At 35.8% G+C, this 19,579-nt stretch overlaps 1 protein-coding gene across 7 annotated transcripts in view; it reads left to right on the top strand.

The window, feature by feature from the left end:
* The window catches only part of TFPI (tissue factor pathway inhibitor), a 54,839-nt gene that overhangs the window by 7,347 nt on the left and 27,913 nt on the right, over nt 1–19,579 (top strand). For 2 of the 7 annotated variants that reach the window (XM_021398182.1, XM_021398184.1), the window contains one exon: nt 12,057–12,130. The gene's annotated coding sequence lies outside the window, so the exon portion shown is untranslated. Of the gene's footprint in view, nt 1–5,894; nt 6,420–12,056; nt 12,131–14,169; nt 14,403–19,579 lie in introns of those variants that run through there. The other 5 variants (XM_021398185.1, XM_021398187.1, XM_021398181.1 and 2 more) reach the window with 5 other exon arrangements.

The raw sequence follows: 19,579 nt of genomic DNA, 5'->3' as shown, positions 1-19,579 counted from the left end.
TACTGCTTTTCATCAAACTCTCTGATACCTAGTTCAGAACAGATATTGTTTTAAGTGGAGTAGGAGAGGTCCAACTGGGGAGCCTGTGTGTGATCTGACCTAAGTTTTGAAGCCTGTACAGTAGCCCAAGACTGAGGAAAACATGTTGGAGTCTTGGCCATAAAGTAAGCTGATCTTCTAGTTAAATGTCTTAGAATTAATGAGATTTTTAAAATAGTTCTGTCTCTCTAGGAGACATAGTGATATTTGAAGAAATTGTTCTTACTCTCCATAAGCTAAAATGTGTCAGTAGGATTAGTCAGTATTTTCCCTTTTCCTAGGCCATGTCAAGTAGTGATGTTTCCTTATTCATTGTTTGATCATAGACTCCTTGTTTATCTATAATTGTCTCACAAACATTTCTTTCTGGTCATATTATAAAAATGTTGCTTCTCAGACAACAAAGGTGCTGTGATGTTGATTTGAGTAATTTGCTCTCATTAACAGTGCTTCATAAATGTAATGTTGATCAAAGTTCACAGTATCCTTCAGATTAAGTGTGTAAAGGCTCCAGCGAGGAATGTAATTTAACTCTCACCTTGGTTGTGAGTTGGGAATGTAGTTCTGCATAAACAGCCAGCAGTGTTAGAACATTGTTCAGATATCATACAATTACAGAATCATAGGGATTGGAAGGGATCTCTGGATATCACCTATTCCGGCTCCCCCCCCCCCCCCCCCCCGCCCTTTGTCACAGGTTCCGTACAGTAGATTACAAAGAGAAGCGTCCAGATGAGTTTTGAGTATCTCCAAAGAAGGGGACTCCAAGCCTCTTTAGGGAATGTGGGCTTAATTCTCTGCTCTGCATTGCTGAAATAGAATGCATATATTTTGTGCAGTCTTGTGGAGTTTGTGGAAATGAACAATGTATTACTCCATTGAAAAAAATTGTAGAGTTCTGCTACAGTTGTCCAGGCCTGTGTTGTTATCATTGTCCCTTTTGGTTCGCTTCAGACCTTTGTTGCATGAGAGATATTAAATTCCTTGGCTAAGGTTGGTTTTACTAGGCACGCAGAAAGCAGTGTGTGTCCTCCCTCTGTGTGGTGAATATTGACCTGCTTCGCTGAAGACAACTTCCATTTGTATCACATACTGTCCGTGCATGAAATTACTTCTTAGTGACTTGACTTTTCATATTACATGCTGATTAATAGCCTGTGGTGCAATTCTTAACTTTCAGATCCTTTTCATGCAATGTAGAACTATGCTATACTTTCACGGAATCAAATAATACCGACAGGTTAACTTCTTCATTCCTCAGTGGCTATACTTGGTACTTATCTGATACTCTTGTTTGTTTCTTTATTTTCTTTTCTGGTTTTTCTTTATTACTTTTTCTTAGAAGACTTTATTTGACTGGCTAGTTTTACCTCACAGGTTTCTCTTTGGCCCAGTTTACTGAAACATCTCAATAATTTGGTTACTATGTTTAGTTCCTAGTAGGCACTGCTTATAAGGATAAAACAAACAAACAAACAAAAAAAAAACAGAAAACAACTATTAAGCAAATACTACAAAACCATGATGTTAACGAATTGCATCAAATTCTAACAATGCACTGAAATAGGCCAAAACTGGGGTGTACTTCCCTTCCCACCCCCAGTGACTGATCTGCTTTTCTGAGCAGTGGACCTAAAATCTACTAGAGCCAGACAGCAGCAGAGATTTGCCGGAATATGTTGAAGTATCTCTATGCCTGTGAGGTGGTAGATATTCAGTGTTCCACTGCACTGAAACTCCTCTTATTTTGGAGGAAGAGAGATACTTCCACAGGTAGCCGCTGTAACACCAGCATTTCAGTGTGGTTCTTTCACATTATATATACTTTACAAAAAATATATTTATTCTGTGGACAAGTGACTGTTTTTTCTGTAGCTGTAGAAGAGTACAACACATACAAAATGTTTGCTATGTCAAAATTGAGCAACATTTTAAAACAAATGTTGTTGGTTTTTTTTTTTTAATCTTTTGGAAAATCAAAGTACATAAACTCTGCATATCAGATAGACAGTGAGGAAAGAAATCACAATTCCTGTCCTGATCTTGTCTTCATCATATACTTACTTCAGTAACCTGTACTGCCTGTTTAACTTGAGTTGTATATCTTCTAACAGAGCAGAGTTTCATTGTCCTAATTATAAAGCTACACTGAGCAGACTCTATTTTCAAGTCTATTTTGAAATAAAAGCTAGGCAGGTTTTTTCTAGACTTTTCAAAGACATTAGCACGAAGGAAAAAAGTCCATTAGCAAGCTAGGAAGAAAGTTCCAGACTGGTTGTGCTCTGTACAGCCAGGCTGCCTTCTTCAGAGCTGCAGTGCCTTTCTTTGATTCCAGAGGCACAGAAAGTAGGTTGGTATGCACTGATGAAGGAAAACATACAATTTTTCCCACTTTGTCTCGCTGTGAAAACTACCACCAAAGTCACAAATGCTCCTTTAAAATAACTAGCAGATAACCAAATTAAGTATTGTGAAGTATCATGCTTCTCACCAAACAGCAGTTATCACTCACCAACAAACTAACACTTTGGTTTTAAGCACATGCCCCATGATATGCTCAATGCCCAGGCAATACTTAATTGATTAGTCAGTGTCCCCTTAATTCCATAAGCAGAAAAAACTGGCAGCCCATTACTCATGCAGATGTTTGGCTATTCATTTTTCTTTTGTCTCCTGTAAGCAAAAGATTGATAGCCGAGGAAGATTTTGATAAGAAAATCAGATGTGTATGCTACCTGTAAAAATCTAAGGAACTTATTTAGATGATAGATATATACATATGATATGTAGGCTATGTTTAGCAAAGGACAATTTAGTTTTTGGAAAAAAAAGAATGTTTACTGAGGGAGGAACATAATTTAGCATGAATATTTTGATTTCCAAAAAGACATGTAAAAACTCTGCAGGGATTCATCTTTAAATAAATGTATCACTTGCTTTGGGCAACTGCAACTTTTGGGGGTTATTTTTTCCTTCTTTCCAGCTGGCCTGTCCACCTGCTTGCTATTTGTGTCCAAAAAGCACAGTTCAAAAGCCGGTGAGTTTTTTTAAGCAACAGAACAAATTAGTCATGACAATGGCTGTGTTCTTGATTGTTTGTAAAATTTTGACACAACCTGCAAATAAATTGCATACTGACCCGTATCACTGAATAAACTAATGGATTTAATGTTGAAAAACAAAACCATAATAGTGGTGTAGAAGAAAAAAAAAATTGAATTATATACGTTCTTGTGCATGTATTTACAAAGTACTACTTTCCTCATGAATGACTGGTTACTCAGCAGGATGCTTTGTCTTGCTTTCTCATTAAATTCGACCTCATCTGCACCACACTAAAAGAAATGAAATTAACTTTGAATTTAAAAAAAATACTGTTGCCCTGTTGCCTGAATATACATCATCTTGCATAGCTAGCTGGAACAAGTCCTCAAAAACCTTCATTTTTCTTATCTTTAGCTTCAGCATATGAAGAATTATAATCCTATTTTGGATCTGTGTCCTATTCAAGTTCTTTTTATTGATTGTACATCCACGCTTCAACTTTTCTTTTGCTAGCTCATCATTAAAGGAATAAAAATGAGAGAGAAGTTTGTAATTTGGCATGCTTCAGGTTAAGTCATTGGTAGTTCTACTTTGTGTCCCTGATAGATGAAATGGATAGAGTAATGCAGTTACAGGATTCCTGTACTTAGGGGCAAATAACTATCACCTGGTTCCCTTCTGCAGAACACAAAGGAGGGAATTAAGTTATTTCTTTAAAGCATAACTGAAATATTTATGCAACTTTGATCCTCAAAATAAACCTAAAATGCTTCTGAGAATGATTTGCACTCAGAACTTCTGTCCTTGACTAGGTAGGAAATGCGATGCAGTCCTTACTATGCTTCATGGGCTGCAGACCAGTGACATCCTTCTGTTCTAAGTAAGGGAATATACTGTAGTATCTGCAGTTTTCTAGATAAAAATGTGTGGAGTTCTTCATGTTCAGTATCATGGAACAGTGCTCCTCCCACTGCTTATCTGGCACTTCTAGTCTATACAGAAACCTGAAAACACAAAGCTGCATGTACAGAAATAGGCATTTAACAATGGCAGTTAACAAAAGTTTTTCATACTCAAAAGAAGTCACAGCTTGTGAGTGAAATATATGATGCAGCCTTTTTTCTATGAATATTAAGTCAGACATGCAGGCAAAAAAAAAATTCATTTTTTTTCCTAAAACATGTTATCTGATCTCTCTCCTGTGTATCTTCTACTCTTGAGAGGTAGAGCAGTAGAACTACTAGAGATTTCTACTACTAGAGCTTCTGACGTATGTGATGTGAGCGTATACTTTATTTACAGAGTCAGTACAATGGTTTTCCACTGAAACAATGGATTGTATATCCTTGTAAACGCTTACAGTGTTAAGATGATGTATGCAGTCATGAAGATTGTCTTCATATTATCGCTGAATGGCAAAGCCTGCTCAAATAATATCGTGGTTGTAGATAATCACCACCTCACCTGATAACAATTTTTTTCCCCTTATGTTATTCATAGGCAGCTGAAACAGCAAAAAAGCAACCAGCTTGCAATAATCTTCATTCATAGATCTTGCATGTATTCATTTGGCCTCCTGTCCTGCTCTCCTCATATCACTTTTTGAGAAAAGGCATACTTTTACTATTATCTCAGGAAAGAAATCTGGGTTTCTTATTGGGCTTTGACTATCCTTGTACAATTTTCTTCCTTGGTTCAATACGTTCTCTGGTGACGATCAAAAATATTTGTTCAGCTTATGTTCAGATAGTGAGAGGAAATTGCTTCGTTATCTGTATTACTGCAAGTAGTTGGTATTAAGAGCTGCCTTGAAACATAACTGCAAGCAATGGCAGCTTGCATGTATGAGGATTATTCTGTGAAATAAATGTATATGCTTGCATTAGGATAGTCATCCAGGGTATTAGAGCTGAGTATGTATTACAGTATCTTGACCTTGGATGGGTTTTGTTACCCTGAAGTGTAAGGAAGCAAAAATTATGACCCCTACTATCCCACATGCTGTAAAGAAATCAAATAAGCTGCCAGGTTTCTGCCAGAATCTAAAAGAGATTTGTATGGCATTGGAAAGAAATTGCAGAGGATCAAATAGAAATATAGAATAATACTTAACCTTCTTTTCCCAACAGCACCCAAGCCTTATGAAAAATCCTTCTTCTCTACATGTTTTCTTATTAAAAAGGTCTAATTCAGAGAATGTGGATGGATATTTCAACTCTTGATCCAGTTTCACAATGGTGTTTAATGAGGATTGATTATTACAGTCTCACAAAATTAGTACCAAAAGGAAATATCATTGGTAAATAACATACCACCTGTAGGTTTTGTTTGGAGAAGCATACAGAAATGTGATGATGAGCTTTGATTTTATATTGTCTTTCATAGTGATTATGAAAAAGCTTTTTATGTGAATGTCATATATCAGTGGGAGATGCTTTTCATTTAAAAATTATTCCTCGACTAACTAGTACTTTACAGAAATTTAATTTGATGTTTTCCTTAAAAATCATATGAATTTACACATCTTAAATAGAACTTCTTTGAGAACAGCTGTGTTTAACTATGTTTTACAAAGAATGTACTTAGTTGCAATGAATAACCTGCAAAAACACTATTTTTTCTTGTTATTGATACAGCATAATTCTCATGTCAATGTAATGACATTGTCAGCCTTCAGAAGATCACACTCAGTTTACTAACACTTCCAATCTGACTTCTCCTCTGGTAGTGCCATTAGTAAATATTTCACATGAACTGGCTGGCATTAATTTATTCATTGCAATTACAAAATTATTATGGATAGATTTTCATTTGATTCATTAATCTGGTTATTGACCAATACACGCATGCTGATGAGACAAAAATGTGGTAGTAAGTACAGTTTAATGTAGCATCCTGTGAAATATTTTTCTACTTTGTAAAAATACTTCCTTATTGCAGTGTTATTACTCATGTGCTTAGAGTTAAGAATGTGCTTAAGAGATTTTGGCTGGTCAGCATCCCAGATGTTTACTCTTCATTTTGAAAAGATTAAGCCCAAATGGAAAACTCTTGTGAATAACATTATGTTCCATTTCCTGTCTCTTGAGACAGGCAATCTTGCAAAAGATCTGTTTAAGTTTTTCATTTTTGTTGGTGCACCATGAAACTGTTTCACATAGGAAGTGTGTTGAACCCCGTATATTAGTTGAAGTCATTTCTCTACCAAAGAAAGGAGCTGCTGACTGCAGCTGGAAATTCTGTGAAGCTGCCAATACTTCATGGTTTCACTGCAGAGCTGCTAATTGGTCCAGTCTGTGACTTAGTGAAACACCTCTGAACTTCATCTTCTTCTGGTATGTAACAAAATCCAAAGATGTAAAAATTTTGTGGAGTTGTGGATGTTTATGGATTATAAACATTTTTTGTAAACTTTCAATGAAGCTATTCTGATTTTCCATTTATATAATCTCATACTTTTTTATCTGATAGGAATTCTTTATCCATTGTCCTTTTTATAACCTGTCTCTTCAGAATAGGAACTCTAATATTTAGATTTCCTACGCATGTCTATTCTGCTCATAAGGCATTACTTGTTCTCCGTTGCTGAAAAAAAAATAGTGATAATACTGGGAAAATGAGATATTTGTCTCACTACCCGGCAGTGTGAACTTTGCTGAAGATGGCTTTGATGATGGATTCTGTTACCTGAGAAGCATTGATTGTCCTTGGCTTCATGGAGAGTATGAGCATGGCACAGGACAGACAATTGTTCTATGCCTTCTAGGAATTACAGTTGCCATGTAAATAATTCTCTGGTAAGTAGGTGCACTGCAGTAGGACTGTCACATAGGAGCAATTGGCTTTTTTCAGTAGTTTGCTTACTTCTCATGAGAACACCTCAGGAGCTTGTTAGGCTTGGACATGTTTTCTAAGAAAGCTACTGAAGACACCCAAGATGAATACAGCATTTTCAAGAAATGTTCTCTCTATCTTCTAAAGATGCCTTTTCCTCTCCAAGTATATGCTTTGGCTGTCTGCAGGCCATTGAGTTGGGGACGTAGTGGCCAGACCCAGGGAATAGTACAGGTGTTCATCATAGCAGTTGTTAATAATGCTGTATTTTGTTTTTCTACCAACCCTTCAGTTTGCTGCTCATCTGGTTGTATTGTCTTTCTATAGCTGGTATCATCATTAGGAGTGAGCAAGAGGATGGAACGTACAAATAACAACAAGGGCAAGCATGTCAAAGAGCCGCTCTAGGCAAGAGCATAATGACATGGTGTTTGAAGTGAGGTGAACAGAAGGAAGCAGATTTGACATTGCTACAGAGAGGGCTGAGAGTAGATTCAGATTTGGCAAGTTTGTTAGTAAATACATGATTACTAGCTGGTTAGACTTCCCTGAACTGGCTGCAGTTCATGATGTCCTCAGTTGCCATTTCCTACAGTTACTCATCCTCTCAAATATGCTTTTCTGAAAGCATATTGTGAAACTCCTGTTGTTGCTCCTTCTGTCACGGTCTGAGCATCTCTCATGCTTGCTTTATTTCCCAGCCATACCATAGAGGAGTATTCAGCCTCACAGGTTGTGAGAAGCTGTTGTGTTTAAAAACAGAAAAACAAAATGTCATAGAAGACTACTTAGGTTCTCTTCAGAGGAGCCTCTATTACCAGTGGCTTCCAGTAAAATTCACCAAAGAGAAAATAATTTTCATTTCTGTTCATCATTTATTAAGACAAAGGATGTACAGGCATGCTCATAACTTCCTCAGAAATCAATGGAAAGTCCAAAGAACAGGAAATAATGCTCGTTCTTGGTCATCTATCTAAATGTGGGTTCCTTTGAGTTCCATTTTGGTTAATTTAAACAAGAGATGGAAACAGTTAAATACTGCCGTGATGATACATTTATAGTTGATAACTGTAATGCTTATAAAACGCATATCAAGGGGTTTTGGAAAAGTATCTATAAGAAAGCTGACTTCTTACTAACACGTGTTGAAGTTACTCAAGTTTGAAGATTGCAAACATGTAGGTTAGTGTTTCTCTTACTGTTTAGCTTTTCCTCAGGCCAACTAAGGCAAGAGGTGTTGTAATATTTTCAGTAATTACTCATTCCATTTAATGTTTTATATAAACCTACCTACACTTGGGCTTGGGCAATCCCAGGTATTTATACAAACTGGGGGAAGAACTCCTCGAGAGCATCCCTGCAGAGAGGGACTTAGGAAACTCAATGATCTTTGAGGTCCTTTTCAACCCAGGCCATTCTATGATTCGATGATACCTAGTAAAGTATTTTGGAATGCTTTCTAGAAATATTATGTTACTGTTATATATGCATGCATACATGCGTATAATTATAGTGCAATTGTGTAAATATTTGTATATGTATGTTTGTGTATGTATATACTAACAGAATTATGCATTTTTGTACATATAAAAATATATTTAGAAATAAAGCTCTTATCAGAGCAACAAAAACAAAGAATGGGCATGCTTTCTAACTAAAAGAGAAGCAGTTCTGAAATTAAATGAAAACTACACTAGTAGAATAGTCCCTGTTTTTCCTCAAAGCATAAATTTATCCTAAGGCGTGATCTCTGATAAATGTCATATTGACTTCATCCAGAACAGGAAAGAAAAAGAAAACCCACGATAAAATAGGTATATTTACCTCCTGTTTCCAGATAAAATATCTAACTACTTAGTGCTGCAACACTGACATCCAGTGACTAAGCCAGGAAGTTTTAGATGTAATCTACATTTTGATGAATACTAAAGGACATAGGTGGAAAGGAAGCCTTATTTCCTAAAATTCTTAGTGAAGTACTGAACTGATGATAAATAGGGGATGCATGAGAATGGAAAACACAATGAATAGGTGATTAATTAAAATTATGTAGATTGAATTAGCCAATATCTCTTTCAGAATTTGACATGGTATGAGCCAAGCGAGGAATAAGTTATTTTAAAACAATTGATTTCTCCATTGATACATTGTTTATTGAGATCATGCAGCATTTCATATATTTTGATAATATAACAATGAGTTCAACTGGCAATACCTTTTATATATTTTGCTTCAGATAAGATCTACCTTAGAGATAACTGCTGCTGTATGCTGGAAAATAGTTTCTATTTTTATCAAATTAATGAAATAAAAATGAAAAAGAATCAAGAAATCTTCCATGTGTAAGGAAGGTGACAAAATTGATACCACTCTGTCATACCTGATTCTGTTCTAATTAAAGTCATTGTGAGTTTTGTAATGAAATTCAAACCTCACATAGCTTCTGGCTCTTAAGAATGAGTGGCATCTGGTACTGACCTGACACCCTACTTGCTCAGTTATTCAATTTCTTTTGGTTGGAACTGACTCTTGAAATATTGCGATTATTCAAAATGTTATGTGATATATTCTGTACTTTGTTATTGTTGTAATTGTACTGAAGAAGTAGCTTGTGTCCGGGCTTTTCAGAAAGGTAGTAATATAAACTAATTATTTAGAATTTCAGCTTTAAAGCATGTTCCAAATTGCCAACTATGTTACCACTTGAAAATTGGTGAGTGAAGAAATAATTGTAAAAATATGTAAGGTCATAAATAGAAAAATAAACTCAAAAACTGATTGAGAACTGAAAGCACAGCTTTAAGAACAAGTTTAAAGTTCATGCTGTGGAAGTTGTGATATGCTTACTTGCTCAAGACTCAGTAGTCCTTCTGAGCCTCTGCTTCAAATTACTGAAAGGTGTGGTATATCCTCAGACTCAGAAATGTAGGCTACTCTCAATCACTTTTTAAAGTGGAATGGACTAAAATAATGGGAAAAATTGAAAAATGGAAAACTTAATAAAAGTATTTTAAAGAGATTTTAGAGTACTCCAAAAGTAAAGTTACTGTGATGTACCTTTCGGCTCAGAAAAATGGGGTACATACTGCATTCGTCAGAAGTGTGGTCCACAAGCAGAACCAGCTTGCTAAAGAGACTGAGGGATCAAAATTCATGATGAGATAGTGCATTTAGAGTTGTTTATCATAAAGCTGCTTGTACTGAAATACTAGTTAAACAAGAACTCTGATTCAGCTCAAAGTTTCTTTTTTTTTTTTTTTTTTTTTTTTTTACCTGAAAAGCAGATTTAGGTAAATAGTATATTTTTAAAAATGAGAAAGGGAACAACTGTCCACCTAAAACAAGAATTTCAAAGTTTCTCACATCTGGCCGTTTGGCAAGAGGTAATAGTTTTGACCAGTGACACCAGAAAAAAGATAAATTTTAAAAGCGGATGTTGAATGTACTCCTTGCTCCTTCTCAAACAGCTTCAGTATTTCTGAGGGAGAAACTTTTCATCCAGTGAGGAAAGGCTCTGATTAGCAGTTTCCTCTCATCTGTCACTTCCTTTCCTCTTCTCACCCCTTCTCACCCCTATCTAAACGTCCAAAACATACACATCCCTTAGCTTGTTATGAGTGCTGTTTCCCAGACATTTCAGGATGCAGTGAATAAAGACTCTCCATTTGAAGAGTCTACCTTTGAGGATGAGTCCTGAAGTGAGGACAGAAACATTGCCTGCAAATGCGGTTTCCTTATTGTACTATTTCAGTACTCTGTTATCAGAATGCACGATCATCCTTTCTATTCATTCTAATTTTAATCTATGGAAAACAGTAAAGATAGCCATGGTTTCTTTGTAAGAACAGGAAGTCACAGAACGGGGAGGAAAAGGCGAGGACTGTGTTATAGAGACAGGTCTTCAAGGGCCAGCTGCTGGGTTCTTATTGTCCTTTCATGGTTTTTTTCATGTTTTTTAATGTGAGTTTTAAATATGAAATGCTTTAAAGACCACAACACAAGTAACAAAAGAGATATGGTACAAAAAAATTATTAGAGCTACTTGCAAAAATCTATCTTATTAAAAGGAGCATACTTAAAGTTCCTCTTTTATAGCCCATAAATAGTCTTGCAGTAGCATGTCATTGCATATAAATGACCTCGGGTGGAAAAACAAGCATATTCTTCATTCACTTCAGTTGCCTTAAAAAAGATGAACTAATTGCAAGATAATGTGATACTTGACTACAAAACTAACTATTAGCTATGCAAATGCAGAGTCTTTGCCATGTAGCTGGTCCCTAACTTGCAATATTTTGCTATGGCATGCCATTATGTGTGGAAAAAAATAGCAATATTTTGTCCTTTCAGAAGTTCTGCAAGAGCAACAGCTTTGCACTGTGTAAGATGAATAGCGTCTGCACTGAGGCAAAGTTCTTTGGGAGCTTTTGCCATGTACGGTGATAGTGACTACTACCTCTTACCTTTTACTTTAAGATCACTGAGACAAGCCAACTGTGCTGGTAGTATTTTTCCTGTAAGGTTGCTGTCTAGCTCCTTATGAGGATTAAGAATAGTTTCTTATGAGGTTTGAGAAATACTTGCACTTACCCAATTCAAGCACAGAGAAAATGTATTAAATTATGATTTAATTTATTAAAGGCAGGAGACAAGACCGTATTCTATGGAAATCTGTGAAAAAATTAAGCAGTGAAGAAATGAATTGGCATCACTAGGGGGCATTAAAACATCAGAAACGTCTATATTGTTCAAGAACACAAGCAATGTCACACCCTCACTGCCAAAGCCACTTCTGTTGTGACCTGAAGAAGAGCTTGCATAGGCAAATACTTTTGTGTTTCTCCAACTGTGTTTTATTGCCAGTCTTGCCTCATGGATTATAGATTTCCCCAAAATAATGTATTAATATTGTATATGCATACATAAAACTTCGTAATTTTTTTGTTCCTTTACCTGCATTTTGTCACAGTAAAATAGCAAAATTTGACATATGTACATAATTTTTGTTTCTGAACACCACTGCATTTTAAGTATAACATTTTGCTAAGACCTATCAATTTTGCACACATAAATTAAAGATGTATAGTATCGAAAAATTTAAATCTGAAGCTCACAGTCTCTCCCTCTGTCCCTTTCAGCCTCTGTAATCTCCAACTCAAACTGATGACAGAAATTCCAGAAGACTGCTGCTCCAGTATTTTTAAGCTATGAGGTTAGATATTAACCATTTTCTTTCCATCTTCCTGATGTCCTGCTGGTACTATATATGTGTTTACTGGTAGAAGGATAAAGAGGTTATTTTAAAAAATGGAGCTTTAAGACAATTTTTGGTACTCAGTTACAGTATAAACTATGTTTGTGTCAGATTTCTTAATGGAAATTCTTGGAGATACGATCTTGAAAGTATTTAGGAGCTCTGGTCTTGTCTGCTGTCCTTCAGGCCTTTCTGCTTGGCTTTTCCTGCTTCTCTCCAATCTGTGATGTGCTGGGTTCTACTCCCTGAGTAAAGCTATCCTGTCTATAGGAGAATAATCACATAAATGCTCTCTGGACTGTCCTTTGACTTTCAAACCCTGATGCAATTCAAAGTAGGCCAGCAGAAAGTAGCATGTAAAGTGGGCTGGAATATTATTTTGCACACTAACTCTGAGTAAACCAAGCAAGATTTCCGGGGAAAAGAAGAAATGGTGCTGATATATTATGACAGAAACCTTCAAAAATTTTTGAATATTCCTTAAATAAATCACAACATTTCTCATTAAAACAAAAATAATGCCCACTTTAAGTTTAGACCAGGTCAAGTCCCTAGATTTGAAATATTTTTGGACAGACTGGGTAAATTAGGCCCACTCAGTATCTAGCGTGGCTGCACATAAAGCTGTTCCACTATAATTACCTTGTATAGTGGAGTAAATTTGAGTTTCTGTTCATATACGTAGATGAATTCTAAGAATATCAAAATGAAGAAGTGTGTCATTTTTGGGAACCTAGTTCATTTTATTTCTATTAAAAAAATACAGGCAGATTTTTTTTTTAAATCATGATATCATTTTAGTACATTGGTTTTTGTCCTTCTTACTTGTGACCCTTAAAGAGGTGTATAGATAGCACTACCAGATATCAGTTCCTAGCGCAGAGGCCCCCAAAATGTTTTTCAAAGGTATGATGTTACACACATGACAGACTGACTGCTTCCATTTAGCTAGCTTCTCCTGAAAGGGATTGCTCTCTCCTTTTGTCTGAGCTAGGAGCTGGTAATTAGTGACTGCATAGCAGAACCCAACCCTCAGTATTTAAGCTGCACCTTTACATTTTGAGTTTTTCTAGACCTCTTCAGGAGAGGTAATCCATTTGATTACTGACCCAGTCAATAGTTGGTCAACTCAGATGGCTATTGACTTTGCCCTGAAATGTGTTGCAGACATACTTACAATCCAGGAACAACAGACAGAATGTCCGAAATGCTACCAGAAGCACATCTGTTTGTTTTAGAACAAATAAGCCTGTTAATTGGCTTTGAGAAATTTCCCACCTGTTTGAGGATGTTGATGAACATACAAATATAAATCCTCCGTGAAAGAGATTTAACTCCCTTGTTTGTCTTTGCCTGGAAATAATTGCAGTTGGTTACAGCTGCTGATTGTATAAGTTATTGTTCTTCTTCTGTTCCTTCTGGCTCTGCTGCTGTTTAATTCATTACTTGGGAAATTCCCATCATGCAGTGTCCAGGAATATGATTCTAGTCTACTGTCTTTATATGGGCAAGTTAAATATCTCTGTCTTACAGGAGTACTGTGGCTGAGGAAAGGGTTGGATACTGTAATGATGTGTACCTTTAGTTTTATCACTTACTAGCATGATTCAGTCATTCAGAAAGATAGTATTTATTTTGCTAAAGGCAGCATAGCCTTTAGTATAGTCAGGCTCCGGATACTGCAGTGAATGTAGCCTAGATCTATTCTAAATAGCATGGCTTTATTTAAAAATGGATAAACATTAAAAAACAAACACAAAACAAACAAAAAAAAGACACCAGAGTTATAAACTACGACATCTCTATCTTAAATATACAGTGAATATAGCATCCTCCTGAATCAAAGCCTGCTAGGAACAAATAATAGAATATTCTACAGGCTGTCTCTTGTTCTTTAAAAGTGTATTTCAAGTTAGCTAGTGCTCTTTAGAAAGCAAATGCTCTAAACTGCAGGCAGATCTGAAAACTTGGAACAGGAAACTTCCCTGCTGCTGCTGCAGATCTCTGACTTCTACCCAGAGTAAACCTCTGTGCTCTACAAAAGCAGTGACGACTAGCTGATGAATCAACAGGCAGGGGCTGCTCTAAGAAGATCAGGTTGCAGTTTTGCCCTTGCAGTTTTACACCACGCCCCCACGTATTATCTTAAATGTGAATTAGTAGGGGAGGATCACATTCAGCATTGATTCAGGAATTCTTTCTGAGTTCAAGAACTGTTTCTAGGAGTTTGGTGAGTACTTTTTATCATACATTGTTTTACAAATCGTTTTCTTTTTAGCTGGTAGGAAAGTGTCTGCTGGTAGGTTTTCTTTAGAATGTGGTAGATGCGGTACTCAAATATTTAGATTCAAAGTCCAGCAGTAAGTGCTGCAAAAAGGGAGACTTCTGTATAGAGATCTGAAACAGGACAGCAATTAATGTAGCTTGACAGATATTAATGCAACTGATCTTTGGTTGTCAGAATGCCAGATTAAGGTATTTTTAGCTCCAAAAAAGTTTAAGATATTTTAAAGAAAGCCATTCAGAAAGTGAACACATTCATTTTGATCATTAATTGGAGAAAAAAACATGCCCTAGTTAATTGAAACATTTCTTCTAGTGCAGCAACTTCAAGGGAGACTTGACTCAGTCTTGGTTCTGCCAGGCTATTTTAAATCCTTCTAAGGTTTGTAGCATTTGAAGTGATTAATAATCTGAGAACATTTTAGGAAAGTCAAATTAAGCTGATGTTAGTACAAACCAGTTTCACTCGCAATGTATTATAGAAATTCTCGAGTAAAATACTTGAACAATAAATAGGATAGTGAATGAGGCTTGCAGACCTTGGTGGGCAGACCATCTCTGGTGACTTCTTTAATATTTTATTTAAGAATCTGCATAAAATTCATTTTCAGTAACTGTTAATGAAAAACAATGATACTGGTCTGTATTTAAAAAAAAAAAAACTAAACTAAAATTTAAGTTATGGTTCTAGAAAATATAAATATAACTTAAAAGAGGAAAAGGTATGTAATGATGAGAAAAGTAGCGAGGACAACGGTTTAGATGGGGAGAGTATGTGAAAGGTCAGTGTGACTCAGTACTATAGAAATTAGTCATCAAAGTACTTCATGGAAAACGTATAAAGATATAAACCTTCCTTCCTGAATGCCTTATGGACAGATGCAAAGACAGGAAGTACAAGCTGTCAGTAGAGATATGAACATCTAAGGCAAGCTTTAGTAATTTCTAGGCATCTACTTGGGAAAAATTGTTGTCCTTTTTCCTGTGTGATCTTCTGCGTGTTCTTTAATTCTACTAGGAGAGAGCTTGTGATCACCTGTGAAGATGACAAATACCTATATCCACAGCAAAATTTTTATCCACAATAAATTTGGATTATTGTTTAAGCTGAATTTGAGAACTGTAATCATTAAACAGTTTACATTGTGTGTAATGCATACAATTAGAACAACATTAAGGATCTGAAGAAGCGAACACACTCTGCTCTGGCCTCTTTTCCTATCAAATACATCCCATATAAATTTTCATTAAAAAATAGCCACATGACCAATTACTTGATAAATCCATATCTTTCTTTTTTTTTTATGTAGTTTTTGTGATAGAGAATATCCAACTATAAATAGATTTTCTTACTGAAAGTAAACTTTCAGTAATTCAGATTATCCTTAACTTTGTGTGTTTTTTGATTTCAGCTGTATATATTTTGTATTTCAGCTGTCAGTGTAGTTATATGATCTTTAGAGTGCATTTAGCCTTTCAGCACAGTGGCCACACCTACTGATATTGCTAATGAAAACTCATTTGTAACTCATCTAGTTGATAGTCTAAAAGCAGAATAATTTTAAACTGTGCTTTTATGGTCTCCTTGATTCAGAGCAGTTTGTACAATTAATGTAATCCAATGTATCTGTTCTCCTTAATATTGGATGTCTAATGGTCAAAACTCAAAATTGTTGTTAACTATTTAAAGGATGAGTATCACATTTGAAGGGTAATGAGACATACTCCAGAATTTCTGTCAGGGGATATGTCAAGAGATTGAGGGAAAGGTGATCTAAGATACAGTGTAACTATGAAGCAAAGCCTAGGTAAAAGAGCATGCTTCCAAGCAAGCTTTTAGAAAACATATCCAGAGTCTTTTGAGAGACTGTAATGTAACCTCTAGCTAGGCAAGACCCACAGTCAGAGAAGAGTTACTGGATTCCAGATCAAGCTTCAGGGACTAAATACATAAACAGAAGCAAACACTAGCATTGAGGTTTTCTGTCCACTACAGGGTCACCGATATCTTTTATCTTATTCTTCTGACTCTGTGAACCTTAAATTACTTTAGTGCAGAGCACAGAGATATAGCAATGGAATTAATGTACTTTCTGGAGGCATGAGTATTAAGTCTCTGGACAAAAAGAGGAATTGATGCTGTCTTTCCTATTCTGGGAAGCTATTCTAGCTTCTACATTTGCTTTAAAAAGACGATTCTGGCAGTAACTTTCTCCTGCATTTCAAAATAAAGTGGTAGTTTCTAGAAGTGCTTTGCAAGTATAATGATTTTGCTGTGTATTATGTTATTGTGCATTCAGCATTTGCTGGCAATGTCTGCCAGAGTGAATGTGCAAAAAAAAAAAAAAAAAAAAAAAAAAGAAACAACAACAAAACCCAACATAGTAGAGTTTACAAGCCTCAAGAATTATGGAAATCTTGTATACACAATTTGGAGCAAGCTGTTTACGATCCAATTCCAATACTTAACTGCTTTTTGTTTGGACTAAATTTTGATCAGTCTTTCATCTTCTCTCTTAAAAGCTAGGAGAAACTTGCCATTCCTAAAGAAACAAAAACTGCGTAGGTGTGTTTTGATAAGGATTTGAAATGGGGCCTGGATATCTACAAGTCTTCACACTTAAACTACGGAAAACTATCCTTTTTTAAAAAAACAAACAAACAAAAAAAAACCTGCCCCCACTTCTGCGTGTTTATCTTATGAAAGTGTTTTTATTTTACTTCACAAGAATATGGGACAGGGTTTCCCTGGGGACAGAATGAAGCAAAACCATATGGGAAGTCATACAATTTCTTTCCTGTCATAGTTACTTCACAGTAAAATAGATTTATTTTTAGTCCTTTTAATTTTGTCTCGTAACTTCTTTGTTCAATTTCCTTAGGGATTTTTTTCCCCTCTTGATGTTAATGCAACTGTTCATTTTCTTCTGTTAGTGTTGTTGTCACCTTCCCTGATGTGTGCCATGTACAACTGATTATACCCTGCAAGTTACCTAGTTAATTTGATTTGCTCTTTAGAGAAAAAAATAAAAGTAGAACACTTTTAATGTGTTGACACTAGACTCAAGAAAAGTTCAATGGCCTTCTTGAAGAACACAGAGATTTTGAAGAACTGATTTTTAAAATAACTATATTGAAAACAGTCATTGCAACAAGTAATTTAGAAATACTTGAATTATATGAAGGAAATACTTAGCTTGTACAGTTTGAATTAACGTAAAGGTGTGCATTACTGGTTTTCTGTAAACATTTTCTACTTTTCTCGTGTGTAACTGTTACTCATTTTTTGTCATGTTCCCCCTGCCTCCCCTCCATAGCTTTGTCAAGCTCATGTCAATTCTTTGTCTGGTTTACCATGTTGTTTTATGTTGGTTTTGAGTATCTGCAGGGCAGTAATCTGAGGCAGTTTGAGTCTGGGGTTATTCCCAGTAGTGATAATTGCAGCATTAATTGTGTGGTAATCCAAAGCTCACACATCCATTGAAGTTAAAATCTGTGCTGTATCCACCTGAGAAAGATAGGGTGAGCTAAACTTGATTATTGACAGAGCAAGAAAATTATTACTTTAATGTTGGCTATGTGTGCAAAATGTGCTTTATGGTGAGGTTTCATAATGTTAATTGTCAGGTATGGTTAAAATCAATTATGAGATGCATCATTGTGGCAGATGTTTTGCTCCTGTGCCTGCCTGTAGTAGCTGACAGTTCACTTAAGAGAAATCAAGTAGTTATGTTTCTGTAGTGTGTATGATTTTAAAATGCACACAATTGAGTTGATAACAAATATACAGCACTGAAATGACTTGATCCATTAGAGAAGAGGGTTGGTTCTTTTTGTTAACTGACCTCTAAATACAGGACTATTTTTAAGTATGCAGAGCTGTGATTTGGAAACACTGTGCTTTCCCAGTCAAAACTGCTACAAGGACAGGTTAGCAGCTTTCTAATGCTGCTATTGTTGGGGCTGCCATGCTGGTTCCTAAAAGCCTCACTAATTTTACTGCTTGTCTGTTTTGTTTGTTGCTTTTGTGCTGTGAGGGTAGTTACTGTTAGGATGCTGAAGATGTTCCCTGGTTGAAAATGAAAACATATGATCAATATTTTTGCTACTATCAGTTACTTTTTGTACAAACCTAAATACTGCGCACCATTATGTGAATCCTGTGTACACCTTCACTGCTTAGTTTCCTACGTCTGTTCAGTACAAAGTACTTATGGGCTGTATTTTGCATGAAATTATTTGGGTACATCTTATATTCTTTTCAAAGAGCAGGATTGACTATGTAATGGAGATAGGTTTCTGGTTGCTTTTAGATTTGTAAAATAATATGCATTAGTGATTTGGTTTAGTACACATTTAATAATTTGGTAAGAACAAATTAATTTCCTTTCACTGTTGAAAGCTGTGTCACAATGAAAATGGGGATGGATATGAGGAATAGAGATTTACCTCAGATTGGAACATGACATGTCACATAGATGCAGTTGTTACATATAAAGGAATAAGTGACTTGTTAGTTCTTTACCTTGATTTGCATCATCAGTCTTCTATGAGGTGGAAATTGAAATTCAGTTAAAGTATGATGGGGCTTCTCTGCTGCAGGTATGAGAGGAAGGAAACAGGCAGGTGTAATGTAAAAACTAAATACAGATACTAGTTGCATTAACATCTCTGCTAGCCACACTAGATATTCTTTAATAAGTGAACATTTACAAAGATGGTTTGATGTGCTGGTGTACAGCTGTTATGGTTCTTTCTCAACCTTTTTTACATGTGAAACTGTACCTAAAGGGGAACTACATATTGCTTCAGCATAATTTTGCACAAAGAAAAATCTTTGTTAAGCCAGTACTGCCAGAGTGGTGGAAAAGAAACCATCCCTCTCACTACTGAATTGAAATAAAATGTTTTGTTTTACTTTTTAAACCGTTCTGCTTCATGTTGTCAAATCAACATGTGGCTGTGGAAATAAACCTTAGCAGGAGTCTAGTTTGGTAAGGCTGTGAAGGTGGCCTAGCTCTTGCATTCTTGCTGAATATAATGTGTTGTCATTTTAAAAAACAGGAATTAGGAAGGGGAAAATATTAAAACTCAGACCTTTAGTAACTGTCCCCCCAAGACGAT

Source organism: Numida meleagris, chromosome 5 (assembly GCF_002078875.1).
Source record: "Numida meleagris isolate 19003 breed g44 Domestic line chromosome 5, NumMel1.0, whole genome shotgun sequence".
NCBI lineage: Eukaryota > Metazoa > Chordata > Aves > Galliformes > Numididae > Numida > Numida meleagris.
Note: the sequence above shows the minus strand (reverse complement) of the source record. Positions and strands in the feature narration are given on the sequence as shown.